The sequence below is a fragment of the Lissotriton helveticus genome, chromosome 6 (genome assembly GCF_964261635.1).
Source record: "Lissotriton helveticus chromosome 6, aLisHel1.1, whole genome shotgun sequence".
Taxonomy (NCBI): Eukaryota; Metazoa; Chordata; class Amphibia; order Caudata; family Salamandridae; genus Lissotriton; species Lissotriton helveticus.
This window is the reverse complement of record NC_136067.1, coordinates 391,571,564-391,596,729: the sequence shown is the minus strand read 5'-3', so window position 1 is coordinate 391,596,729 and position 25,166 is coordinate 391,571,564.

Genomic DNA, 25,166 nt, shown 5'->3' with positions numbered 1-25,166 from the left:
ATTATTATATGAATAATGTGTAATGCTTTCACAACCAGTTATGTTTTCTCACATGAATTTTGGCTTACTCTTCTTATATGTTACTGTGGACACTGTGACGAATGTTCAAAATTGTTTTCAATCCACACATAGGTACCCTGGGAGAAGGAGGAGATGACAGCCTCCAATGGAAGAAAGGCATGTGATCAAGATGTTTTATGTGAATAGTAAAAAAATACAGGATTAACAGGATTTATGTCATCAATAGGAGCCTGATCTCCTTCCTCAAAACACTAATCGCGCATGAATCTCACCCATCATGAAACTTATGCAGTATTTCATTTTCTAGTCTCTGGTTCCTTTCAATACACTGTGGCTATATCTGGTGCGGTAAACAGCCATAACAACGCAGGCATTACCCCGCGCTGCTATTACAACGCTGCTTTTACAACGCAAGTCGTTACAGCGACTTGCGCTGGAGGGTGCTGTTGGATAGGGAATAGTTTAATTTTCTATTCCAACACCTTCCCTACTGTAACGTTGGCTGGAGTTGGAATAGAAAGTTAAACTATTCCACTATCCAGCGTTTACAGCGCAAGTTGTTGTTACGACTTGCGTTGTAAAAACAGCGTTGTAATGGCACGCGGGGTAAAAGCCCGCGTTGTAATGCCATACAACCTTTGGTGCTGTGTTACAACTAATGTTCAGTGGTGCACTACAAGACGTTCTTTCTGCAAGGCTGAGACACATGGACAGCTACATCCAGTTCCCCAGATGTGAGGGTTTAGCCACTGTGAAGGGTGATTTCTATAGATTTGGATGCCTCCCACATGCGGTTGGATCCTTTGATGGCACACATATTGCCATAGTACCACCGCAAGCCAGAGAACAAGCTTACTGTAACAGGAAGAACTTCCATTCTATCAACGTGCAAGGTGTCTGCTTATCAGAGCTGTACATTTCAAATGTCTGTGCCTAGTTCCCAGAACTGCACATGATTCCTTCACAGTGCAGAACAGCACCATACCCCAGCTGATGTCACAATTACTACTGGAGAATGCCTGGCTTGTTGGTAAGTTTGATCTGCCCTATCTTTGTATGAGTGATGTCAAGTAGTATATTCTGAAAGTGTGTATTTTATTGTTTCACTTCTGTCTTTCTTCCATCAAGAAGACTCAGCATATCCCAACTGTCCATTGTTGCTGGAATGGTTGAGTAATACAACTACGCCAGGGGAAGTCCACTTCAATTAGGCCCATGGAGGAACACAGCAGCCAGTGAAGCAGATTTTGTGCTCCTGAAGGCCAAATTCATATGTCTGGACAAGACTGGGGTATCCTTCTTCTAATCACCCAGGAAGGTGAGTCAAATCAGTTTGGCCTGCTGCATGCTCCACAACATTGGCCTGTGACGGAACATCCCTTAAATTGCAGAGGATGAAGGCCATGATGAGTCACCGGGTGAGGCTCCTTAAATGTCAAATGATGATGATAGACTTGTGTCAAGACATCATTGACAAATTCTTCTCATGAGTGTAAGTATGTTGTGAGATGTCATGACTTTGACTATTTAAACAACTCTTGTTGTGATGATGTGAGGAGTATGTTTATGGAAAACACTAAGAAGATAAAGCGCTGGCACATCTGCTGAAAGGTGTTTGTTTTGTTAGTGCTGCTTTGTTTAGCTTAGCATTCTGTCTTGGACTGTGTTTTCTAGACGTTGACTATGTGAATTGTGTCATATGTATGGTGTCATTTCTAATCTCTTAGTTTTGGTCTGTCTCGATACCTTCCCCATGGCATGTTCATTTGGACATTTCAGAGATGTATCATTAGCAGGCATATGATGTTGTTTGGACATACAAAGAAGATATGGATTGTTCCTGGGAACGTCTGTCACAGACTTTGGGTGTTCAAACCTATACCAAGACAGCTTGCACAGCAGTAGGATGGAAGTTAAGAGGGTTCCGTAGAATTTGTGTCTGTGGTGTGATGGTCCTAATTCAAAATGAGTTCCAACCTGTGCTCCAAAATAATGTTGTGTTGGGCCCAAATCATGCTATTCTAACTTCACATTGGCTAAATCCTCATTGTGTATGAACTGTATATAGCTCTTGATATGTCTCCTCATTATAGGCCAAAGTGCTTTTGGCACATCATTGACATTTGTTTGTGACATTTCACCAGATGCAGCAACACTGGATTGGAATAACCTTATGAAAAGAAACTATTGTATTACCATGTGTCTGTTAATTGGTTTAAATGATGCGGAATTCCTTTTGTGAAGTAGGCGGCATGGCTCCAGCTGATGATGTAGACTTACCTATATGTTGCCTATTTTATAGGAAATCGTCTAATGGGTACCCTCCTTCATATGGTTAAGGTCTGCACCTGAAAATATGATGACTAACAGAATATTTGAGCCATGTGTGTACGAAAGTGCCCTTTTTTTGCATGGCTGCCCCAACTTTTTGCCAAACTACTGATGTACTTTGACTGATTGCAAGCGCAGTAATGCCATTAAGAGTATATGGTGCTGGGAGGTTATCAGTACAAACTCCACAGCACCATAATGGCATTACTGAAGACTGGGAAGTTTGGTATTAAACATTTCAGCACATTAAACCCACATTGATGCCAGTATGGGATTCAAGGAAAAATGCACACAGAGGGCATCTTAGAGATGTCCCCTGAAAAACAACCTAACTCTAGTGTCCTGGCTGAGTGGCTGCTCACCAGTTGCCACCACCAGACATGTTTCTGGACCCCTAAGTTGAGAGCTTGCTGCTCTTGGGGTTCTGAAACAATGCACATCCTGGAATGAGGTAGGATGGGCAGGGTCCACGAAGGGGAATCCTCAAAGGCTTGCCGCCTTTGTGAGCTACCCCAGCCCTTTGCTGCTTCCAGCAACTGGCTCCCACCAGTCCTGACCCCCACTTTGGGCAGGAGAATCAGCGTGAAAACCGAGTGAGGAAGGGAGGTGTGCTCACTTTTGCCAACCCCACCCCTCAGGTGGGGGTGGCGAGGCGAAGCACAACTCTCAGTCCACACCCTCTTGCAGCTGGGGGGACTCAGTCAACCAGAGAGAGGCATTAGCCCCCCTCCCACTGGAGGGTGGCACAATAGGTGGTGTGCCCACCCAAAGGAAGGGACCCATTTGTCCCAACCTTTACTTACCTGTAACACCCCTAAAAGTAGTATTTAGGGGAAACCCCTAACTTTGCCTCCTCAGACAAGAACCGACCAGATGACGATAAGAAGGACCGAAGAAGCCGTGCTGAACTAAGAAGAGGAGGACGCCCACTGACTTGCCACCAGCCCTACCGGCCTGTCCCCACCTGGAACCAGCTCCAGCAAAATCCCAGTGTGTCCAGCAGCCTCAAGAACCTGAAGGACCAGCCCTGCCTTCCAAAACCAAGACTTTGTCTCCTGTGAGCACCGGATTTGCACAGACTCTGGCTCCCACCCAATCCACGAATCTGCACCACTCTACACTCGATGCCCACGGCCCGAGATATGGTGATCTCTGACCTGCCTCGAATCTACAAGCGAAGCCTGCTGCACCTTTCTGGAGGATCCCCCCGACCGCGACAAGAGCTGGCAAGAAAATCCCAATGCCTCAAGGCATTCCTGCACCCGAACTACCACAGCCTTCGGTGGCCTGACCGACGGTGTCCCAGGCATCCCAAATTACCTCTCCAACCTGTGGTCACCTCCAGAAGATCTTTGTCCCCAAGCCTTCAGTCTTTGTCGCAACCAGAGTATCCCCTTTGAAATCAACAGGGCACCCGAAGACAAAACAGCACCCTGCACTCAACCTCCCCTGCGTTGTTGCGGGTGTACTTTGGGTGCTAACTCGGATCCGCCTTTGCCCTGACCCTAACACCAGGAGCTTTGCTCTCAGGACCTTGTGGCCTGCTCATGTGCAGTCACCAACTGGAGACCCTCATCCCTTATTGGATAACATTTGGCTCAGCACTCTTCACCCGGCTGCCCTAGTTCTGCTGATGGTGTTTCAAAAGTGCATCCATGACACTGGGGGAACCCTGGTTCTAACCCCGAATGCCAACTCCCACAAATAGGTCCTTACCTGCAAACTGTTAACTTAATTTCCTTCCATAGGATTGCATTGACTGCTTTTCTGGAAAATTGTGTGGAGTTGGTTTGTATGGAACATTGAAAACTGCTTATGTACTAAAAGTGAATTACTTACATTTTGTCTAGAAGATGTCTCAGTGTGATTAGCAAAAGTAATCTGTAAAGTAACTAAAAAGTCATTCTGAACTGCTGACATACCGTAATTCAACAAACTGCATTTGAACCTGCATTCAACTGTAAAGCACTGCATAAGATCTTGCAAAATATGTTTTCACTTACCTGCATTAGGCTTGGCTTGGTTATACAAATAAAATAACAAAATAATATTTTTGATACAAACAAATTGGTCTGAGTTAAGTCTTTGAGTGAGTAACATTATTTGCTGCCTGACTGTGTACAACAAATGCTTAACACTACTCTCTGATAAAGCGTTACTGCTTGGCCACACTACCACACATAGAGAGTAAGGTGCTATCTACGTTTACCTCTGCCTACCTTTGGGGTTTCACTGGACTCTGTGCACACTATAGCTCATTTTAGTATAGTATATACAGAGCCAGCATCCTACAATATCTGATTTGCTAGGGGTTAGAAATAGGGGTCTCTAGTTAGCAATGTTTTGCAGTGTCGTTCAATTAGGGACCCTTCTTCCTAGTCAGGTTAAGGGGGATACACTTTTAAAATAACCCCTGCTCACCCCCTTGGTAGCTTGGCACGAGCAGACAGGCTTATCTTAGAGCCTCAGTGTACAGCATTTGTGCACACATACAGTAATACAGTGAAAAGACTACAAATGACACCACACCAGTTTAGAAAATTAGTAGTCTTTGTCTAAACCAAACAAAATCAAAATGACAAAATCCAAAATACACTGATCAATATATGACTTTTAAAAGGTAGAAACAGTTCTGTGAATAGCAACCTATAGATGCAACACTTTCAACACAAGTACCTTGGATGCAAAATCATGAACAAAAACAGCTGCAGGGAAGGTGATGCATCAGTTCCTTACACGCAGGGAAGGTGATGGTTTGGTTCCTTGTTCCAGGGGAGGTTATGTGTTGGTTCCTTACTGTCACTCGGGGGAGGTGATGCATTGGTTCCTTACTGAAAAGGAGGTGATGTGTTGGTTTCTGACTGCACAAGGAGGTGATGTGTCGGTTTCTCACTGCGGCCTGGTATACTTGTAGACTTGCTGTCCCGGTGTGATGTGTGGGGATCGGGGCTGCATCAGTTCTCAATACTGCGGTGGCAATAGCATTGTGTTGGTTTCTCCAGCTGTGGTCCCACGATGCATTGGTTCTTGCAGCCGCACGCCAGGGCCTGCATCATAATCGGTGCGGTGATCTCCGACACCGTAGATCGGTGCACTCGTTGCGGCATATGGCAATTTCTCCTGCCACCAGCTGGTGATGCATCAGCAGCAGGCACCACTTGGCAGGTCAGAACTCCCAGCAAGGAATTTCAGGGGGGCTGGGGTGAAGTCTTTCTGTCCTTGAGAATTCAGAACAGGAGGCAAGCGCTACTTCAAGTCCTTGGAGATCTTTCTCAAGCAGGGCACACAGCAAAGTCCTTTTCCTTTCCTTGGCAGAAACAGCCACTGCAAGCCAACCCCAGATAACACACAGAAAAGGGGCAGTACTTCTCCTTCGGTTTCTCCAGCTCTTCTCCTCTGCAAAGGTTCCTCATGAATTCCAGAAATTATCTAAAGTTCTGGGGTCTAGGCCCCAAAATGTATGCAGCATTTTTCTTTGTTCTCTTGAAGCAGAGATTCTCTGTGCTCGGTCAAAACCAGTTCTGTCCTCTGTGACCCAGCTTCCCGACAGGAGATAGAGACAGCATTGTGCACGGTAGATCAGGCCTATTAAGGTACAAGGAAATCTCCTCCCCCTACTCTAAATGCTGCCCAGGTCTATTCAGCCCAGCCCTGACTCATTCAGGAAAGCAGGACACACATCAACCCCACCCAGTGGCTATCTAAGACAATACACATTTCCAGTCCCTGTCACTCCAAAGCCAGACAGTCAATTCACAAACCAGCAGAGGCATACAGGATGGCTAAACAAGAAAATACCCACTTTCTATTTTTTATTTTCACACAAAGAATATAAAAATCATCTTTACTAAAAGATGCATTTTTATATTCTGAGTTCAGGCATACTAAACTGCATTTTTCTGTCTTGTCCCAATGGGAAGTTATATTTATAAGATTTTGTACCTAAAGTCCCATTCTATCCTATCGGACATATAGGAGCCCATTAGGATGTCGGGCGGATCCCCACCGCCATGCGGGTGGTGGCGATCCGCCCGACATCCTTGCCCGCCCGGCACCCATTTCCCCCCGCCATATTACTATGGCGGGGGGACCGCGGCGGACGTAAACACCGTCCGCCACTTTTCCCCCCGGTTCCCTTGTGGCCGGGGCGGAAAAGTGTTTATATGATGGCGGTGTCTATGTCTATGTCAGCCATATGAGGATGGGCTTTGGGAGATGCCTTTCCGTGGCGGCAATGCCGCCATGGAAAGGCAGGCGGTCTTTACTTTGGGGGACCCCTGCGGGCCCCCATGGTGAAGGCGAGGTGGGGGGTGCACATGGGGGGGTACCTGGGGTACCCCCCTGCATTTGCATACACAATGCGGCAGGCACCGCGCAGTGTCTGCCTCTTTGTGTATGCAAATGCATGCCATGCATTTTTAACATTGCGGCAGGCGGTGCTTTCAGCATGGCCCGCCACAATGTAAAAAATGCGTGATGCAGCGCATCCTAATTCCCCCCACGGGACCCCCGCCCTTATGGCGGGCGGTCCCAATCCCCGGGAGGATGGTGGGCGGGCAAAGTCCGCCCGCCATCCTAATGACCCCCATAGTCTTTCAATAGTGAAAAATGAAATACACTGTATTTCAGTCTCGGTGTGATTGTCTGACAAAATATTGCTTACAAAAATATCTACCTACAAAAATATTGCAACAAAAAAAAATGTTGATTACAAAAATATCGTAATTGAAAATATGGTTTTTTAAAAATAAAAATAAGTATGTAATATGAATAAAATAATACTTATAAATTTAATAAACATAGTTAAAATATGTTATAATATTCAAAATTAATAAATAATATACATAATTTAATTACAAAATTAATTAATACTATACATATAATACATAATATATACTTCCTTAATAATAACCTAAAAACATTATTTTAATAATTCATAAATAAATGGAAATATTATAAATTACAAATACATGTATACACATAAAATAATAATATAAATAAAAATTAATAAAAATGTAAAAGAAATGAAAAAAAAAAAAGTAAATGTTAGATAGCGTAGGGGTAAAAATTACTATTCCCACTCCAGAGAGTGCAACAGTAGGGAAAGTGTTGAATAGCGTAGGGGTCAAAATTACTATTCCCACTCCAGAGAGTGCAACAGTAGGAAAAGTGTTGGATAGCGGAAGGGGTACAAATTACTATTCCAACTCCAGAGAGTGCAACAGTAAGGAAAGTGTTGGATAGCGTAGGGGTAAAAATTACTATTCCAACTCCAGGGAGTGCAACAGTAGGGAAAGTGTTGGATAGCTTAGGAGTAAAAATTACTATTCCCACTCCAGAGAGTGCAACAGTAGGGAAAGTGTTGGATAGCGTAGGGGTAAAACTTACTATTCCCACTCCAGAGAGTGCAACAGTAGGGAATGTGTTGGATAGCGTAATTGAAAAAAATACTATTCCCACTCCAGAGAGTGCAACAGTAGGGAAAGTGTTGGATAGCGTAGGGGTAACAATTACTATTCCAACTCCAGAGAGTGCAACAGTAGGGAAAGTATGGGATAGCGTAGGGGTAAAAATTACTATTCCAAATCCAGAGAGTGCAACAGTAGGGAAAGTGTTGGATAGTGTAGAAGTTAAAAATAACATTCTTATAAATAAATTAATATTTTGAATTGTTTTTTTTTATTATTAAATAAATATAAACTATTTACACATACCAATACATAACTATTAAAAACATGATTAGCAATAAATAATTAAGTAAAAATAAATTAATATTAAATACCAATTAATAATAATTAATTGCCAATTAATAATTAATTAACAATAATATAATTAACAAAACAATTAATTAAAATAAATTATTACTTAATTACATTTACATTTTTTCCCACCCTATTCCCATATAAACCTACAACCCGCTACAGTAGATAATTATCAATTAATCAATTATTAAAATTAATTAGCAATTAATAAAATGTAATTACCAATTAATTAAAAAATACATTTATAATTCCTAAAAATTAATAATTAATTTATTATAATTAAATTACTTCCCACCCTATTCCCCTATAAACCCACAACCCCCTACGGTACTAAAATACAACATTTACTTAAATTATATAAATGCAAATAAAATACATATTAAATACATAATAATATACAGAAAAATCATATAAAAATTGATATTAGTAACATCGATATTACTAACATCGATATTATTAACATCGATATTACTAACATCAATATTAACAAAATCGATATTACTTGCCTTCAAAATTATGTCCCATCGATATTAAAAATATAGATATAACTTACCTTCTATATTATGTCCCTTCGATATTTAAACATCGGCATTATTGTATGTCGATATTTAAAAATCGATATTTTGTCTGCCTACCATCAGGACATGCAAACACAACAATGATGGACAGAATGTGGATCAATGTCACACATTCACCCCAGTCCAAAGATCTGGGCCCAAATCCATCGTTTTTCCACTCCACACCACCCTGGGTTAGACAATGGCGATATGCAAATCAGCGCTGACCCTGTGCCCCATGGGAACAGTCCAGTCCGAACTACAAAAGCCATGTCCTTCCCAGAACGGAAACAAGCATCCGAGGACCGGCCCGGTTTCGAGGTAACACCTCTCTTCAGCCCGGCTAGCTTGATTCCAGTGGTGTGGAGTGCCTGGGACTCACGTCTCAGCATCCCCAGTACACTTAGAGCGGTAACTGCAAACACAACAATGATCGACAGAATGTGGATCAATGTCACACATTCACCCTGTCATGTATTCCTATAGGTTCTGAATCGATCCCCCTATTCCTGACCCTATTCTGGTTAAACTAACTATCAAGTTAACTAACAGTCAGCCCATGAGGCAAGAAAAGCCCCCATGATGCAGATACCGTTATCTGACGCAGTCACACTACGGCACAGGAACGTGTTATCTGATTAGGTCATAACGCTTGAGATCTAATTAGACAAGCGACATTCCTCCAGCCCCTGATAAGGCATACGACGTTCTCATAACAAATCAAACCTATGACAACCTGGAAAATCCGTGCGGCCATTGTTTTGATTTCACAGAGAACTTTAGTAAAGAATGTGCTAACGAGCAAGTCGTATGACATCTTTATTGACGTATCTATGTCCATCCTTACGTCAATCTCGGCACCTTTAAGGTATAAATATTACCGATCTTGCCCTATGCAAACACACGCGTGGTGACGAGACGGAGCAGCCATACTTGCCGAAGCCGAGAGCAGAAGCAGACCCCGCTGGCAGCAGCCCCGCCTTCCTGACGCGCTGAGAGACGCGCTGCTATCTCAAGCCGAGAGACCCAGCACCGGCGCTTCTGGGCAGCCCTCGCAGGCAGCCTGGAATATCGAGAGCAGAGAAAGAGATACCATTCCTCATTCATCCTAAATTCCAGGTACAGAACTGAATAACCCCTCACAGAGAATTCTTTAGTTATTCACTTGGCAAAAACAAACTTAACTTAAACTGTAACTTTCTATTCCCGCCCACGCATTAGACTTAGGTCAAGTACACGGGGTAGGCGTATTTAGAAACACCAGTTGAGTACGTTTAGTCAAATGTATATGTGTATGTAAATATATTTTAATCATTTTAAACATCATATGGCTCAGAAACTATATCAATGTTTTTACAGTATTATTTTATACTATTGCTTTTAATGTATGCACTTTACTTAACTATAAGTATTGCAATAATATCGATCCATTTCTCTTGTACGAGAAAAGAAACTGATCAATAAATAACACCTTTTTATTGAACACGCCTGTCTCTTCCTTTTCTCTACAATCTGATGAGACTAAGAATGCACGTACTGACTGAGTAAAATAATTGCCTTGTGCTCACACGACTCTCGAGATTGACTCTTGATTAGGGGAGAGCAAAGTTTTCATGTTCTATGGTTGTCAGAAACTAAATCCCTTCTTGTCTAATCAGGGGAGTTAATTCTTTCCTGAACATTCGAGAAAGTTTCTAGCGAACTCTGAGCTACGCTGGCAAACCCAAAACTTAAGTCTAGTATCGACAGTAGTAGACCTAGTTAACGTCTGGCCTAGGCCTTTACTGCTGTAGGTATTATTCCAATGCGCAGAGCCTATTGGGAAGATAGGAACTACACTACATGGCGCCCAACGCGTTTGGAAAGGGCGATAAAACTAACGTAAGACATTTAGAGTAACTCAGTCGTGCTTTCTCACTCAGACCCCTTTTCCCAAATACTCCAAAGACGTCTGGAGTGGGTGAAAGGTAATATCCTCCAAAACCTCGCAGGAGGGAACTCCTATGTATGGTTCTTGGTATAGTCAACGTTGAAGGATACACTGTTCCAAAATATTGTGCATCTAATCTTTGTTCCATAAAGAAACCTGATCTGCAAACAAACATAATACCATCCTGTCGGTAAAATGTCAGACAGTGATGATGAAAGAGAGGCAGTTAGATTAGCAGCTGAAATAGCAGCAGCAGATACTGCACTAAAGGATGCAGACGCGGATATAATACTCATTCCGGTCAGCAAAAGGAAATCTATAACCTTAAAACTTATAGAAAATGGACTGACACCTAGAGGTGGCACAGTCATATTCGTAATTGAGGCACACGAATATCGGCAGACAGAGGTATACTATACATGGATACATTTTCCAGCAGCAAATGCTGTAACAAAGTACTTCCACTATTACAAAATAGAGGTTCCACCTGACATTTACACTCCTTTCGAGGAGGTGGAAGTACCACTCAAATTCCAAGAGCATTTGCTCTTATTTTATGGCGCCCTAATACATAACAATCACATTACAAGGCTCGGTCCTTTAGGTAGACCAGGAGCAACGTGGCCGGTCTTAGCCAGATACACACCACACCCAGACATCGAAGGAATGTCTACAGGAGAGCTGTTAATACAGCTAAAACAATTACTAAAAATTCATAGACAATTAGTTCAGTATGTAATGCGGACTTCAACAATTCAGCCAGCGATTAAACTACCACAGCTGACCCCTCACCAGGGGAACACAAATAAAATCACACCACAGAACATCCAATCCTGCCTAGGTAAAGTTCCGGCTAAACGGGAACAGATACCATTCTGGTTGGCACAGAAAATCACCCAAATAGAGGCGGTGTTTCCTGACACCACCCCGCTAGAAAAACACAGGATTCTGACTATATGTCTCCCAATGGGAATCGCACCACACATAGAGGACTGTGACACTTGGGGTACAGTCTTTGCTTCCATCTACACAAAAACGCACGGTGTTCCATCCATTTCGGTGATACCAGATGTGCTAAAACAAATTCAAGATGAATACGGTCCAGAACCAGCTTTAACTCTTGGTATGAAATTACTGAAAGACTTCAAGCAGGTCTCGGCTATATTACTAGCCAACATAAAAGGTGAAGCAGCAAACGTGGCGATCCGCCAGAGGTTAAAAGAGACAGATATAGCAGACCAACCAGCTGAAATTGCCAGAATCATAGAAAAATCCTATGAGGAACTAGGTAGAGATAGTTTAGGTGGAATACCAGTAAAACCGCAACTGACTGAAAGTCCAGAAAAAATATTTTTTAATAATAATTCACCAAAAAAGAACTGGGATGGAAACAAACAATCCAATCCTAAAGAAAAGAAATTCCAGTCCAGAGGAAGGTCTCCTAGGCGAAGAGAAAAATCTCCAAACCGAAGACAGAGGTCACCGCAGAGTGACCCCTCTGGGAATAGATATAACCTTAGAAATAGGGATAATATTAAAAAACCTGATAGATATCAAGACATTAATACACGTCCCTCTCAATCTTTTCAGACTTCCTCGCAGAAATCGGAAAGAAGAGGACGATCAGAACAAAGAGAAGAGCACGCCAAGTCCAAAGACAAGGAACCTGCTCAACAAAAAAAGAAATTACAATTTCTAAAAAAGAAGGTAGCCAGTATCAAGGTAGTTAACAATGCCGAGAATACTGAGGACACAACTGAAAAACGGAGAGTGGGCTCAGACAATGCTAGACAGCGCAGCAGAAGTGAGCATAGCTCGCAAAGTCCTTATGAATCATCTGGAGACAGTGGACACGAATGAATATCTTCAAGTGGAAACTGCAGACACCAGAGTTAGCAAACCCCACAAGATATACGAGATAACATTACGTATAGAGGGAGATAAGACTAGGAAAATAAGGGGACTATTTTGGGATAATCTCTCCAAGGGCTATGATATCCTTCTAGCTGAAAAAGACTGGCCACCAGAGTTTGTCAGGGAGTGCCCTCATGGCGAAGAAGTAATTATGCCTGCCTTCTCGAATCAAATCCCGATTCATAAAAAATACACACTTGCTAGAAAGTGGGCAGTGGCCTTAGCACCTGCTTTATATAAAAATCATGTAGGATGGGATGAGGATTCTCCTCCTCACAAAATCCAGTTAAAATCACAACCTACTGCACAAAGGCAGTACCCAATTAAGCAAGAAGCTAAAAAACAGGTAAATGAAATACTAGATCAGCTAGAATACCAGGGGGTGATTGAAACTTGCACCTCACAAATGAACAATCCTTTGTTTCCGGTCTCCAAACCAGACAACTCATATTGTCTAGTTTTGGATTACCGACACCTTAACACATGTTGCAAAACCTTTGCAGTGCAAAACTCACACAGTGCTGCACTAATGAATAACATAGTGCGCAAAAAATACAAGACAACCTTGGACATCTCCAATGGATTCTTTTGTCAAAACATAGCACCAGAGAGCAGATATTTAACTGCATTCTCAGTAAATGGCACTCAAAAGCAATTCTGTCGGTTAGCCCAAGGGTACAAGAACAGCCCGGGGGTATTCTCAGCGAGAATAACAGAATTACTACATCTATATGATGATGAAGCATTATCTTATGTCGATGACATTTACTTAACAGACGATGACTTGGATACTCACTTGAAAAGAGTGAACACCATAATACTTGGGTTCGCAGCAGAGGGTTACAAATTCAACTTTAAAAAATCCAGAATTGCCCATTTAACGGTCTTATACGTAGGATATGAATTATCAAGTATAGCCTGGTTGACAATTTTCTAAATAACTAGAAGTATTAAAAAATCTAAAAAAGACGTATCCTCTGCCAATCGACATTCTGCCTCTACGACATTACGCCTGTGTAATCTATACAGACGGACATGCTCAACCCTCCGTTTGGGGAGAACAAGCATACAACCCCACATGTGAGATTACAAAAGAAGTGTGGCGCGGAGGTATATTAAAACCTCTATTAACAAAATCACACTCAGTAGAAACTAATTCAGAACAACAAACTGAAATAATAGCATTAAAAATGGCGCTAGATAATGCGGATCGCGAATTCCCGACACTTATAGTGTCAGATTCATATTACTGCGTCAAAGCATATAACAAGGATTTGCAGACATGGATTCAGAACGGTTACAAAGATGACACAGATGCACCAATAAAGCAGAAATTGCTCTGGGAACAAATAGCTCTTTTACAAAAAGAACTACCAAAGACTCACGTGACACACTCACTGAGTCATCAGCGTGATGGCGTTCACGTTGTAGGGAATTCATTGGCTGAAACAGCCGCAGCGGCAGCCACTAAACCGGCTCCCGTAGATCGAAAAAAGCGTACATTAAAATACATTGACGGTGAAACAATGCTGGCGGTGAAAACGTCATCAAAAGGCGACTGCTCAGCGTTACCGATCAACTATCCACTCAATTATACATACATAATCGATGCAAACTCCGTCCCTTTTGCTCGAATCCCTGGAGTGGGGGATAGAGTGATTCCAAACATGGACAGGAGAAGCTTGTTAATCGCAGACGCACACATGGGCGAGGGTCTCAGACACCTCAAACTGAAAGATTCTCTGGAAGAATTACAATCACGGTACTGGTGGCCAGGCATGAGCCTGCATTACACCATGTTTGTAAAAAACTGCCCAAACTGCAACAGAGATCGCAGTGGGGAGAGAAACAGTTTAATACCTCGTCGTATCAAGGCAGATAATATGACCAATAAAAAGCAGGGCTTGCGATTAACATATACAGGCTACTTTCCACTTATAATGTAGATCACCAGCACTCGGCTGACGTCCGGACTATTATACAAAGATTTGCGAGTCTAAATGGCATATACGCTAAGAGCATGCTACGTTCGACCATTGTTTTCACTCAAGCCCACCAGCCTGGGAGGAAACATGGCCGAATGAGCACAGTCCAGCGGGAATCTTCTCACTTCCTTCCTGAGGGTACGGGATGGTGTAAAGAAAAAACCAAGGCAGAAAGCAATCTATAATGGAAAGGATATTAGGTTCGGGAGCTGGGTGGGTCAAACATCTAATAAGTGTCCAACGTAGTCTAAATAACTTGCCAAGAAATTCTCTGAAGGGATTCAGTCCGTACGAATTATTATTTGGAACTAGAATGATTATCTCTGACCTCGACAGTCAGACTTCAGTGGTTAAAGAAAAAAGCTTTGATGTCAAAGACCGTTTGGCTATTTTGCAGGACTTAAACAAAACAAGAAAAGACCTGAGCAACATACAGTTGAAACAACAGCCAACAACCACTGAAGAATCACCACCTGTCCCAGCAAGACCTGTCTGGATTCCAAAAGTCGGGGATCTAGTCAGGGAGAAGATCGCGGTAAAGAAGGAATTTGGGCCTTCTTACAGAAAAGCAGTTCCTGTCTTGTCTGTCAACGGGCCAAGATCAGTTGTACTACCGCCACTTGCTGGTAAAAAGGAGAACCGAGTTGTATCCATCGACCTGGTAAAACCACAACATGTGGCCGATAACAAACAGTAGGCCAAGTGGACTCCCAATAAGTAGCAGAACACCAAGGTTTGCTACCAGTACAGAGGTCCTAACAAAGAGGCTCATCACATTCGAAACATCTACAGAAGAACAACAAGGACTATGCAACAATGCAATAGAACTCAGACCTCTGACAACCCAAATAAAAACATTTAGCAGAGACACACCAATCTACAATGAAGTACCAAGTGACAATGCAAGAAACAAAAATCCTGAAGCAATTGGAACAATTGACAGAACTGCATCCGGGTACTTCATCAACTTCGATGATTCCTCTGAAGGCTTCAGTGAATCAAAGACACAGCCATCATCAAAATCCTTTAAAGACAAAGCTAAGGAACTTTTGAACCAACTGAAAGAAACATATCTGATTTCTCCATGGATTGAATTCTGGGTGGGTTTTGGTGCATTTATCCTCATACTTTGGCTCATCATGGTATTTACTTTGGGACGCTTCATTGAGGGAAAATATGCTAAAATGGACACAGCAAGTCAGAACATCAACTTGGTCCTCAAACCACACACATCTTCACACGTCGAGAAAAGAGAACTTTCTTCAGCCAACTTCACAGCCATTCCGATACCTGGTGGGGTAGCCTGGGACAACACTGACTATGAAATTTATGGTCCGGTCGAGATCCTGAAATACCCACACCAAATCAAGATCTCCTTGAGTGACTTTGCAAAACCAAACTCATTTGCTGATGATTGGGACTTCGAAAGTATTAATAACATGATGTCTGACTTAGTAATGTCTGCTAAATTTACAAAACATGATTATTTGCAAGGTTCTACAAATTATGATAGTATGTATTGCTATAACCACTATGGTAACCACTTTTTACATAAATCTGCACAACCTAGAAATGTTTTAAATTATAATCAATGGGAACATTGTGCAACACCTCCAAAAGGGAGCTCAAGAACCGTTTACGACAAATATTCATATTTTTCAGGTTTTAACACAAGTAATGCTGAAACATTTTATTTTAAAATGTCAAACAAGACAGGGATGAAAACCATGATAACCAACACAAAATTGATATATTCAGATTCATTCTTCGAAAAAATGAATACTTTTGGATTTGATTATTGGGACAAAAATGTTGATTTGAAAAGTGTTTAGGGTACAAAAGATTGGCAAGTACAGGGTTTAGAAGCTTTGTTTAGAGCCTGCATGATCCCAGAACAAATGATATTTTTAAATGACACTGTTCAACAAACCACCTGTCTTGGCTTAGCCAAAATCAAAGATTTAAATAAACCGTCTATTCCAAAGCCAATAATGTTTAGCAATAACTCTGTAACAGATGAAGAGATAGACGTAAACCATATATTAAACCAAAACAGAACACATCCTGATTGGAAACAATGGTTGATCTGGCCCACAGATACAAATAACTGTCAAGACAGATTCCTGAATAAAACACAGGGTTTCAAAATGACCAGGCCAGACCCTAGATATCCCCAAAGACATCACCCAGGGATAATAACAACCTACAGTGTGGGCAAATTATGCCTTCAATGGCTACAAACTTCCACACTGCCTGAAATTAAGCAACACCTAACTTTACTTACTGATGGTGCTGACTTGCGTGATTTCATACTGGGACCACGCAAACAGCGTCAAAAGCGTTTCATAGCAGCCTCTGTATATGCAGCATACAATGAGGCCTGGAAGGTTACTCAAATTGAGACAGCAGAGAGAATACGGGAAATTGACCGTATTAATTTGGAAAAATCACTTTCTGTAGTGGACAATGGGTTAATGACTCTGTCCTCCAGAATTTTTTCTTTGGACAGCATTGTGTCTTCAGCAATCGACATATTATCGCAAGACTTACTGTTATTACAACATGGTCAGTCACAATTGCGTTCTATTGTACAGCTTGGCTGGACGTTACAAAATCTGCGTTCAGGCTATGTGCCTTGGCGTTTAATCAACACAACGTCACTATTCCAAATCTTTAACCTTACTGATAGACAAATCGGTATGGCGCAAAAGGGTGCTGATTATACAATCTTGAGCATTGAAAAACTAGAAAGATTACCAATGACAATGTCAGAACGACCTGTCAGTGAATGGATAATCCACGGAATCATAAATATTCCAATCTCAACCTTCAGGTTTCAATACTGCCAAAAATATATACAGGCTGGCATGTACGAGAAATTGGGAAAGGGATACCTTAAAACAACTTGGAACCTGCCCTATTCACATGCATGTGTCAGTAATAAAGGACAGAAAGTGTTTCTTAGTGGCAACAATTGTGCTATGTCACTAAGCGGCACGCTTCTGTGTAACGGAATTAGTTTGCATGGAGCCTGTGAAGGGAATTCATACAACCTTTCATGTCACCAGCAAGGCGCACCTGCAACTGAAATAGAACCATTCTTTCAAAGACTCTATAATGGGAGTTACATTCTTATTGTAGACCGCAAATGTTGTAGTCTTATGCCCGGGACTCCTTATCTAGTCACTACGACTGCGAAGGTCAAGTGCTGTGGACGTTCTTTGTTCCCCAGCTCCTTTCCAGACAGGGAGGCAAGGGCATGGCCCAATTTGAAAATTACTTCTATTCGAATAGATACTTTAAGCAGAATGAAAACAGTGCTTCTTCAGACGCCTACAAGGCTCACGTCATCAAAAGAAACGTATGATCTACAAGTCGCAAGGACGACTGCAGAGATACATACATTATTATCGACTAATTCCCCCGTACATTTCGCGGAAATCCTGAGCGAAATCTTAAATATTTCTGATACCACTGGGGTCTCAAAGGTATTTAAGACAGTATTTTCGATGGCATTAACACCATTCAAAGCCATACTGGGTATTTTTCCAGATTTCGTCCATTCGATTTTTGGCGGACTTCCCCTGATCCTGGGACTAATTGCAGGAATTCTATTCTTGGTCCTTATTTTTCGTTATGGCAACCCATGTCACAGATCAAACTCTCGCGACAATGGAAGATACAATCCTAGCCATTGGATACCGGGACCGGATATCAAAAATCCTGGGACTATCCCGGCTTAGAGACCTGAACATGACTTGGTTTCTATCATTTCGACCAATGTGGCAAAGATGTGTTTTACCTGTATTGAGATGTCTGCTATGCGGAGAAGAATGCGTGTTAGACACCTGTCTGACGCTACAATCGGATGCGCCAGTGGATGCAGATACATTGTTGGTTCCTACCAAGGTTCACGCTTTGTGCTGCCCTCAAAGGCTGCCAATCCTGATGACGGCATTCGTGGAATCTTCACCACTACGATTGAAGAGTAGTGAAGTTCAAGATGAAAGCAGCATCGAACAGGTACGGCCTTCTGTCAGCAATGCGAATCAGAATGTCAATGCAGACAATCATGCGCACGAATGCATGGTTACACCTATTTCCGACTTAGTGGAACTTTCCCATGAAGCTGTTGACAGTTTTTTCGAAAGCCTTAATGATATGATGTTCTCTCCAGAACAGAAATAGAGACTTTTGAGCAAGCTCGCACACGGCGTTCCCTGAATTCGGCCTTCAACTTTAAAAATAAATTCACATGAACAATTTTTCCCACCAGTTCACGGACAGCAATTTTTTGGCAGCCCAAATTATTTTTTACAAAATTTTCGGGACACTTATCTTCTGCTTAAAGTAAGAAACTATTCCTAGAGAACTAAGATTTCTATTTTTAGATACTTTATAAACTTTAGTTGCCCGCTGGGATGTTCACAAATATTTTATTATGTGATGAAATGGTCTCGCACTTCCTTTCTGTATAGCTATGTTAAGAGCCATTTCATGTGTATTTCTCATATACCAAATAAGCAATAATGCATACCAATGCGTGTTTACTTTAGCGTTTAATTCATAGCTTAAGTGCATACAATATATATGACTGCAATTTTTCAGTATATTTGAAAATTTCAAAATGCATTAATGTATTTTGGGGTGGTAAGGTATACACTATACTCTATAGTATGTTGTACTATGTTATACTATGCATAGATTAGTAAATATGACCATAGTTAGCGTGGAGTGGGTGTCATGTATTCCTATAGGTTCTGAATCGATCCCCCTATTCCTGACCCTATTCTGGTTAAACTAACTATCAAGTTAACTAACAGTCAGCCCATGAGGCAAGAAAAGCCCCCATGATGCAGATACTGTTATCTGACGCAGTCACACTACGGCACAGGAACGTGTTATCTGATTAGGTCATAACGCTTGAGATCTAATTAGACAAGCGACATTCCTCCAGCCCCTGATAAGGCATACGACGTTCTCATAACAAATCAAACCTATGACAACCTGGAAAATCCGTGCGGCCATTGTTTTGATTTCACAGAGAACTTTAGTAAAGAATGTGCTAACGAGCAAGTCGTATGACATCTTTATTGACGTATCTATGTCCATCCTTACGTCAATCTCGGCACCTTTAAGGTATAAATATTACCGATCTTGCCCTATGCAAACACACGCGTGGTGACGAGACGGAGCAGCCATACTTGTCGAAGCCGAGAGCAGAAGCAGACCCCGCTGGCAGCAGCCCCGCCTTCCTGACGCGCTGAGAGACGCGCTGCTATCTCAAGCCGAGAGACCCAGCACCGGCGCTTCTGGGCAGCCCTCGCAGGCAGCCTGGAATATCGAGAGCAGAGAAAGAGATACCATTCCTCATTCATCCTAAATTCCAGGTACAGAACTGAATAACCCCTCACAGAGAATTCTTTAGTTATTCACTTGGCAAAAACAAACTTAACTTAAACTGTAACTTTCTATTTCCTCTCACGCATTAGACTTAGGTCAGGTACACGGGGTAGGCGTATTTAGAAACACCAGTTGAGTACGTTTAGTCAAATGTATATGTGTATGTAAATATATTTTAATCATTTTAAACATCATATGGCTCAGAAACCATATCAATGTTTTTACAGTATTATTTTATACTATTGCTTTTAATGTATGCACTTTACTTAACTATAAGTATTGCAATAATATCGATCCATTTCTCTTGTACGAGAAAAGAGACTGATCAATAAATAACACCTTTTTATTGAACACGCCCGTCTCTTCCTTTTCTCTACAATCTGATGAGACTAAGAATGCACGTACTGACTGAGTAAAATAATTGCCTTGTGCTCACACGACTCTCGAGATTGACTCTTGATTAGGGGAGAGCAAAGTTGTCATGTTCTATGGTTGTCAGAAACTAAATCCCTTCTTGTCTAATCAGAGGAGTTAATTCTTTCCTGAACATTCGAGAAAGTTTCTAGCGAACTCTGAGCTACGCTGGCAAACCCAAAACTTAAGTCTAGTATCGACAGTAGTAGACCTAGTTAACGTCTGGCCTAGGCCTTTACTGCTGTAGGTATTATTCCAATGCGCAGAGCCTATTGGGAAGATAGGAACTACACTACAACCCCAGTCCAAAGATCTGGGCCCAAATCCATCGTTTTTCCACTCCACACCACCCTGGGTTAGACAATGGCGATATGCAAATCAGCGCTGACCCTGTGCCCCATGGGAACAGTCCAGTCCGAACTACAAAAGCCATGTCCTTCCCAGAACGGAAACAAGCATCCGAGGACCGGCCCGGTTTCGAGGTAACACCTCTCTTCAGCCCGGCTAGCTTGATTCCAGTGGTGTGGAGTGCCTGGGACTCACGTCTGAGCATCCCCAGTACACTTAGAGTGGTAACTGCAAACACAACAATGATGGACAGAATGTGGATCAATGTCACACATTCACCCCAGTCCAAAGATCTGGGCCCAAATCCATCGTTTTTCCACTCCACACCACCCTGGGTTAGACAATGGCGATATGCAAATCAGCGCTGACCCTGTGCCCCATGGGAACAGTCCAGTCCGAACTACAAAAGCCATGACCTTCCCAGAACGGAAACAAGCATCCGAGGACCGGCCCGGTTTCGAGGTAACACCTCTCATCAGCCCGGCTAGCTTGACTCCAGTGGTGTGGAGTGCCTGGGACTCACGTCTGAGCATCCCCAGTACACTTAGAGCGGTAATTGCAAACACAACAGTGATGGACAGAATGTGGATCAATATCACACATTCACCCCAGTCAAAAGATCTGGGCCCAAATCCATCGTTTTTCCACTCCACACCACCCTGGGTTAGACAATGGCGATATGCAAATCAGCGCTGACCCTGTGCCCCATGGGAACAGTCCAGTCCGAACTACAAAAGGTGAGGTGTTACCTCGAAACCGGGCCGGTCCTCGGATGCTTGTTTCCGTTCTGGGAAGGACATGGCTTTTGTAGTTCGGACTGGACTGTTCCCATGGGGCACAGGGTCAGCGCTGATTTGCATATCGCCATTGTCTAACCCAGGGTGGTGTGGAGTGGAAAAACGATGGATTTGGGCCCAGATCTTTTGACTGGGGTGAATGTGTGACATTGATCCACATTCTGTCCATCACTGTTGTGTTTGCAATTACCGCTCTAAGTGTACTGGGGATGCTCAGACGTGAGTCCCAGGCACTCCACACCACTGGAGTCAAGCTAGCCGGGCTGATGAGAGGTGTTACCTCGAAACCGGGCCGGTCCTCGGATGCTTGTTTCCGTTCTGGGAAGGACATGGCTTTTGTAGTTCGGACTGGACTGTTCCCATGGGGCACAGGGTCAGCGCTGATTAGCATATCGCCATTGTCTAACCCAGGGTGGTGTGGAGTGGAAAAACGATGGATTTGGGCCCAGATCTTTTGACTGGGGTGAATGTGTGACATTGATCCACATTCTGTCCATCACTGTTGTGTTTGCAATTACCGCTCTAAGTGTACTGGGGATGCTCAGACGTGAGTCCCAGGAACTCCACACCACTGGAGTCAAGCTAGCCGGGCTGATGAGAGGTGTTACCTCGAAACCGGGCCGGTCCTCGGATGCTTGTTTCCGTTCTGGGAAGGACATGGCTTTTGTAGTTCGGATTGGACTGTTCCCATGGGGCACAGGGTCAGCGCTGATTTGCATATCGCCATTGTCTAACCCAGGGTGGTGTGGAGTGGAAAAACGATGGATTTGGGCCCAGATCTTTTGACTGGGGTGAATGTGTGACATTGATCCACATTCTGTCCATCACTGTTGTGTTTGCAATTACCGCTCTAAGTGTACTGGGGATGCTCAGACGTGAGTCCCAGGCACTCCACACCACTGGAGTCAAGCTAGCCGGGCTGATGAGAGGTGTTACCTCGAAACCGGGCCGGTCGTCGGATGCTTGTTTCCGTTCTGGGAAGGACATGGCTTTTGTAGTTCGGACTGGACTGTTCCCATGGGGCACAGGGTCAGCGCTGATTTGCATATCGCCATTGTCTAACCCAGGGTGGTGTGGAGTGGAAAAACGATGGATTTGGGCCCAGATCTTTTGACTGGGGTGAATGTGTGACATTGATCCACATTCTGTCCATCACTGTTGTGTTTGCAATTACCGCTCTAAGTGTACTGGGGATGCTCAGACGTGAGTCCCAGGCACTCCACACCACTGGAGTCAAGCTAGCCGGGCTGATGAGAGGTGTTACCTCGAAACCGGGCCGGTCCTCGGATGCTTGTTTCCGTTCTGGGAAGGACATGGCTTTTGTAGTTCGGACTGGACTGTTCCCATGGGGCACAGGGTCAGCGCTGATTTGCATATCGCCATTGTCTAACCCAGGGTGGTGTGGAGTGGAAAAACGATGGATTTGGGCCCAGATCTTTTGACTGGGGTGAATGTGTGACATTGATCCACATTCTGTCCATCACTGTTGTGTTTGCAATTACCGCTCTAAGTGTACTGGGGATGCTCAGACGTGAGTCCCAGGCACTCCACACCACTGGAGTCAAGCTAGCCGGGCTGATGAGAGGTGTTACCTCGAAACCGGGCCGGTCCTCGGATGCTTGTTTCCGTTCTGGGAAGGACATGGCTTTTGTAGTTCGGACTGGACTGTTCCCATGGGGCACAGGGTCAGCGCTGATTTGCATATCGCCATTGTCTAACCCAGGGTGGTGTGGAGTGGAAAAACGATGGATTTGGGCCCAGATCTTTTGACTGGGGTGAATGTGTGACATTGATCCACATTCTGTCCATCACTGTTGTGTTTGCAATTACCGCTCTAAGTGTACTGGGGATGCTCAGACGTGAGTCCCAGGCACTCCACACCACTGGAGTCAAGCTAGCCGGGCTGATGAGAGGTGTTACCTCGAAACCGGGCCGGTCCTCGGATGCTTGTTTCCGTTCTGGGAAGGACATGGCTTTTGTAGTTCGGACTGGACTGTTCCCATGGGGCACAGGGTCAGCGCTGATTTGCATATCGCCATTGTCTAACCCAGGGTGGTGTGGAGTGGAAAAACGATGGATTTGGGCCCAGATCTTTTGACTGGGGGGAATGTGTGACATTGATCCACATTCTGTCCATCACTGTTGTGTTTGCAATTACCGCTCTAAGTGTACTGGGGATGCTCAGACGTGAGTCCCAGGCACTCCACACCACTGGAGTCAAGCTAGCCGGGCTGATGAGAGGTGTTACCTCGAAACCGAGCCGGTCCTCGGATGCTTGTTTCCGTTCTGGGAAGGACATGGCTTTTGTAGTTCGGACTGGACTGTTCCCATGGGGCACAGGGTCAGCGCTGATTTGCATATCGCCATTGTCTAACCCAGGGTGGTGTGGAGTGGAAAACGATGGATTTGGGCCCAGATCTTTTGACTGGGGTGAATGTGTGACATTGATCCACATTCTGTCCATCACTGTTGTGTTTGCAATTACCGCTCTAAGTGTACTGGGGATGCTCAGACGTGAGTCCCAGGCACTCCACACCACTGGAGTCAAGCTAGCCGGGCTGATGAGAGGTGTTACCTCGAAACCGGGCCGGTCCTCGGATGCTTGTTTCCGTTCTGGGAAGGACATGGCTTTTGTAGTTCGGACTGGACTGTTCCCATGGGGCACAGGGTCAGCGCTGATTTGCATATCGCCATTGTCTAACCCAGGGTGGTGTGGAGTGGAAAAACGATGGATTTGGGCCCAGATCTTTTGACTGGGGTAAATGTGTGACATTGATCCACATTCTGTCCATCACTGTTGTGTTTGCAATTACCGCTCTAAGTGTACTGGGGATGCTCAGACGTGAGTCCCAGGCACTCCACACCACTGGAGTCAAGCTAGCCGGGCTGATGAGAGGTGTTACCTCGAAACCGGGCCGGTCCTCGGATGCTTGTTTCCGTTCTGGGAAGGACATGGCTTTTGTAGTTCGGACTGGACTGTTCCCATGGGGCACAGGGTCAGCGCTGATTTACATATCGCCATTGTCTAACCCAGGGTGGTGTGGAGTGGAAAAATGATGGATTTGGGCCCAGATCTTTTGACTGGGGTGAATGTGTGACATTGATCCACATTCTGTCCATCACTGTGTGTTTGCAATTACCGCTCTAAGTGTACTGGGGATGCTCAGACGTGAGTCCCAGGCACTCCACACCACTGGAGTCAAGCTAGCCGGGCTGATGAGAGGTGTTACCTCGAAACCGGGCCGGTCCTCGGATGCTTGTTTCCGTTCTGGGAAGGACATGGCTTTTGTAGTTCGGACTGGACTGTTCCCATGGGGCACAGGGTCAGCGCTGATTTGCATATCGCCATTGTCTAACCCAGGGTGGTGTGGAGTGGAAAAACGATGGATTTGGGCCCAGATCTTTTGACTGGGGTGAATGTGTGACATTGATCCACATTCTGTCCATCACTGTTGTGTTTGCAATTACCGCTCTAAGTGTACTGGGGATGCTCAGACGTGAGTCCCAGGCACTCCACACCACTGGAGTCAAGCTAGGCGGGCTGATGAGAGGTGTTACCTCGAAACCGGGCCGGTCCTCGGATGCTTGTTTCCGTTCTGGGAAGGACATGGCTTTTGTAGTTCGGACTGGACTGTTCCCATGGGGCACAGGGTCAGCGCTGATTTGCATATCGCCATTGTCTAACCCAGGGTGGTGTGGAGTGG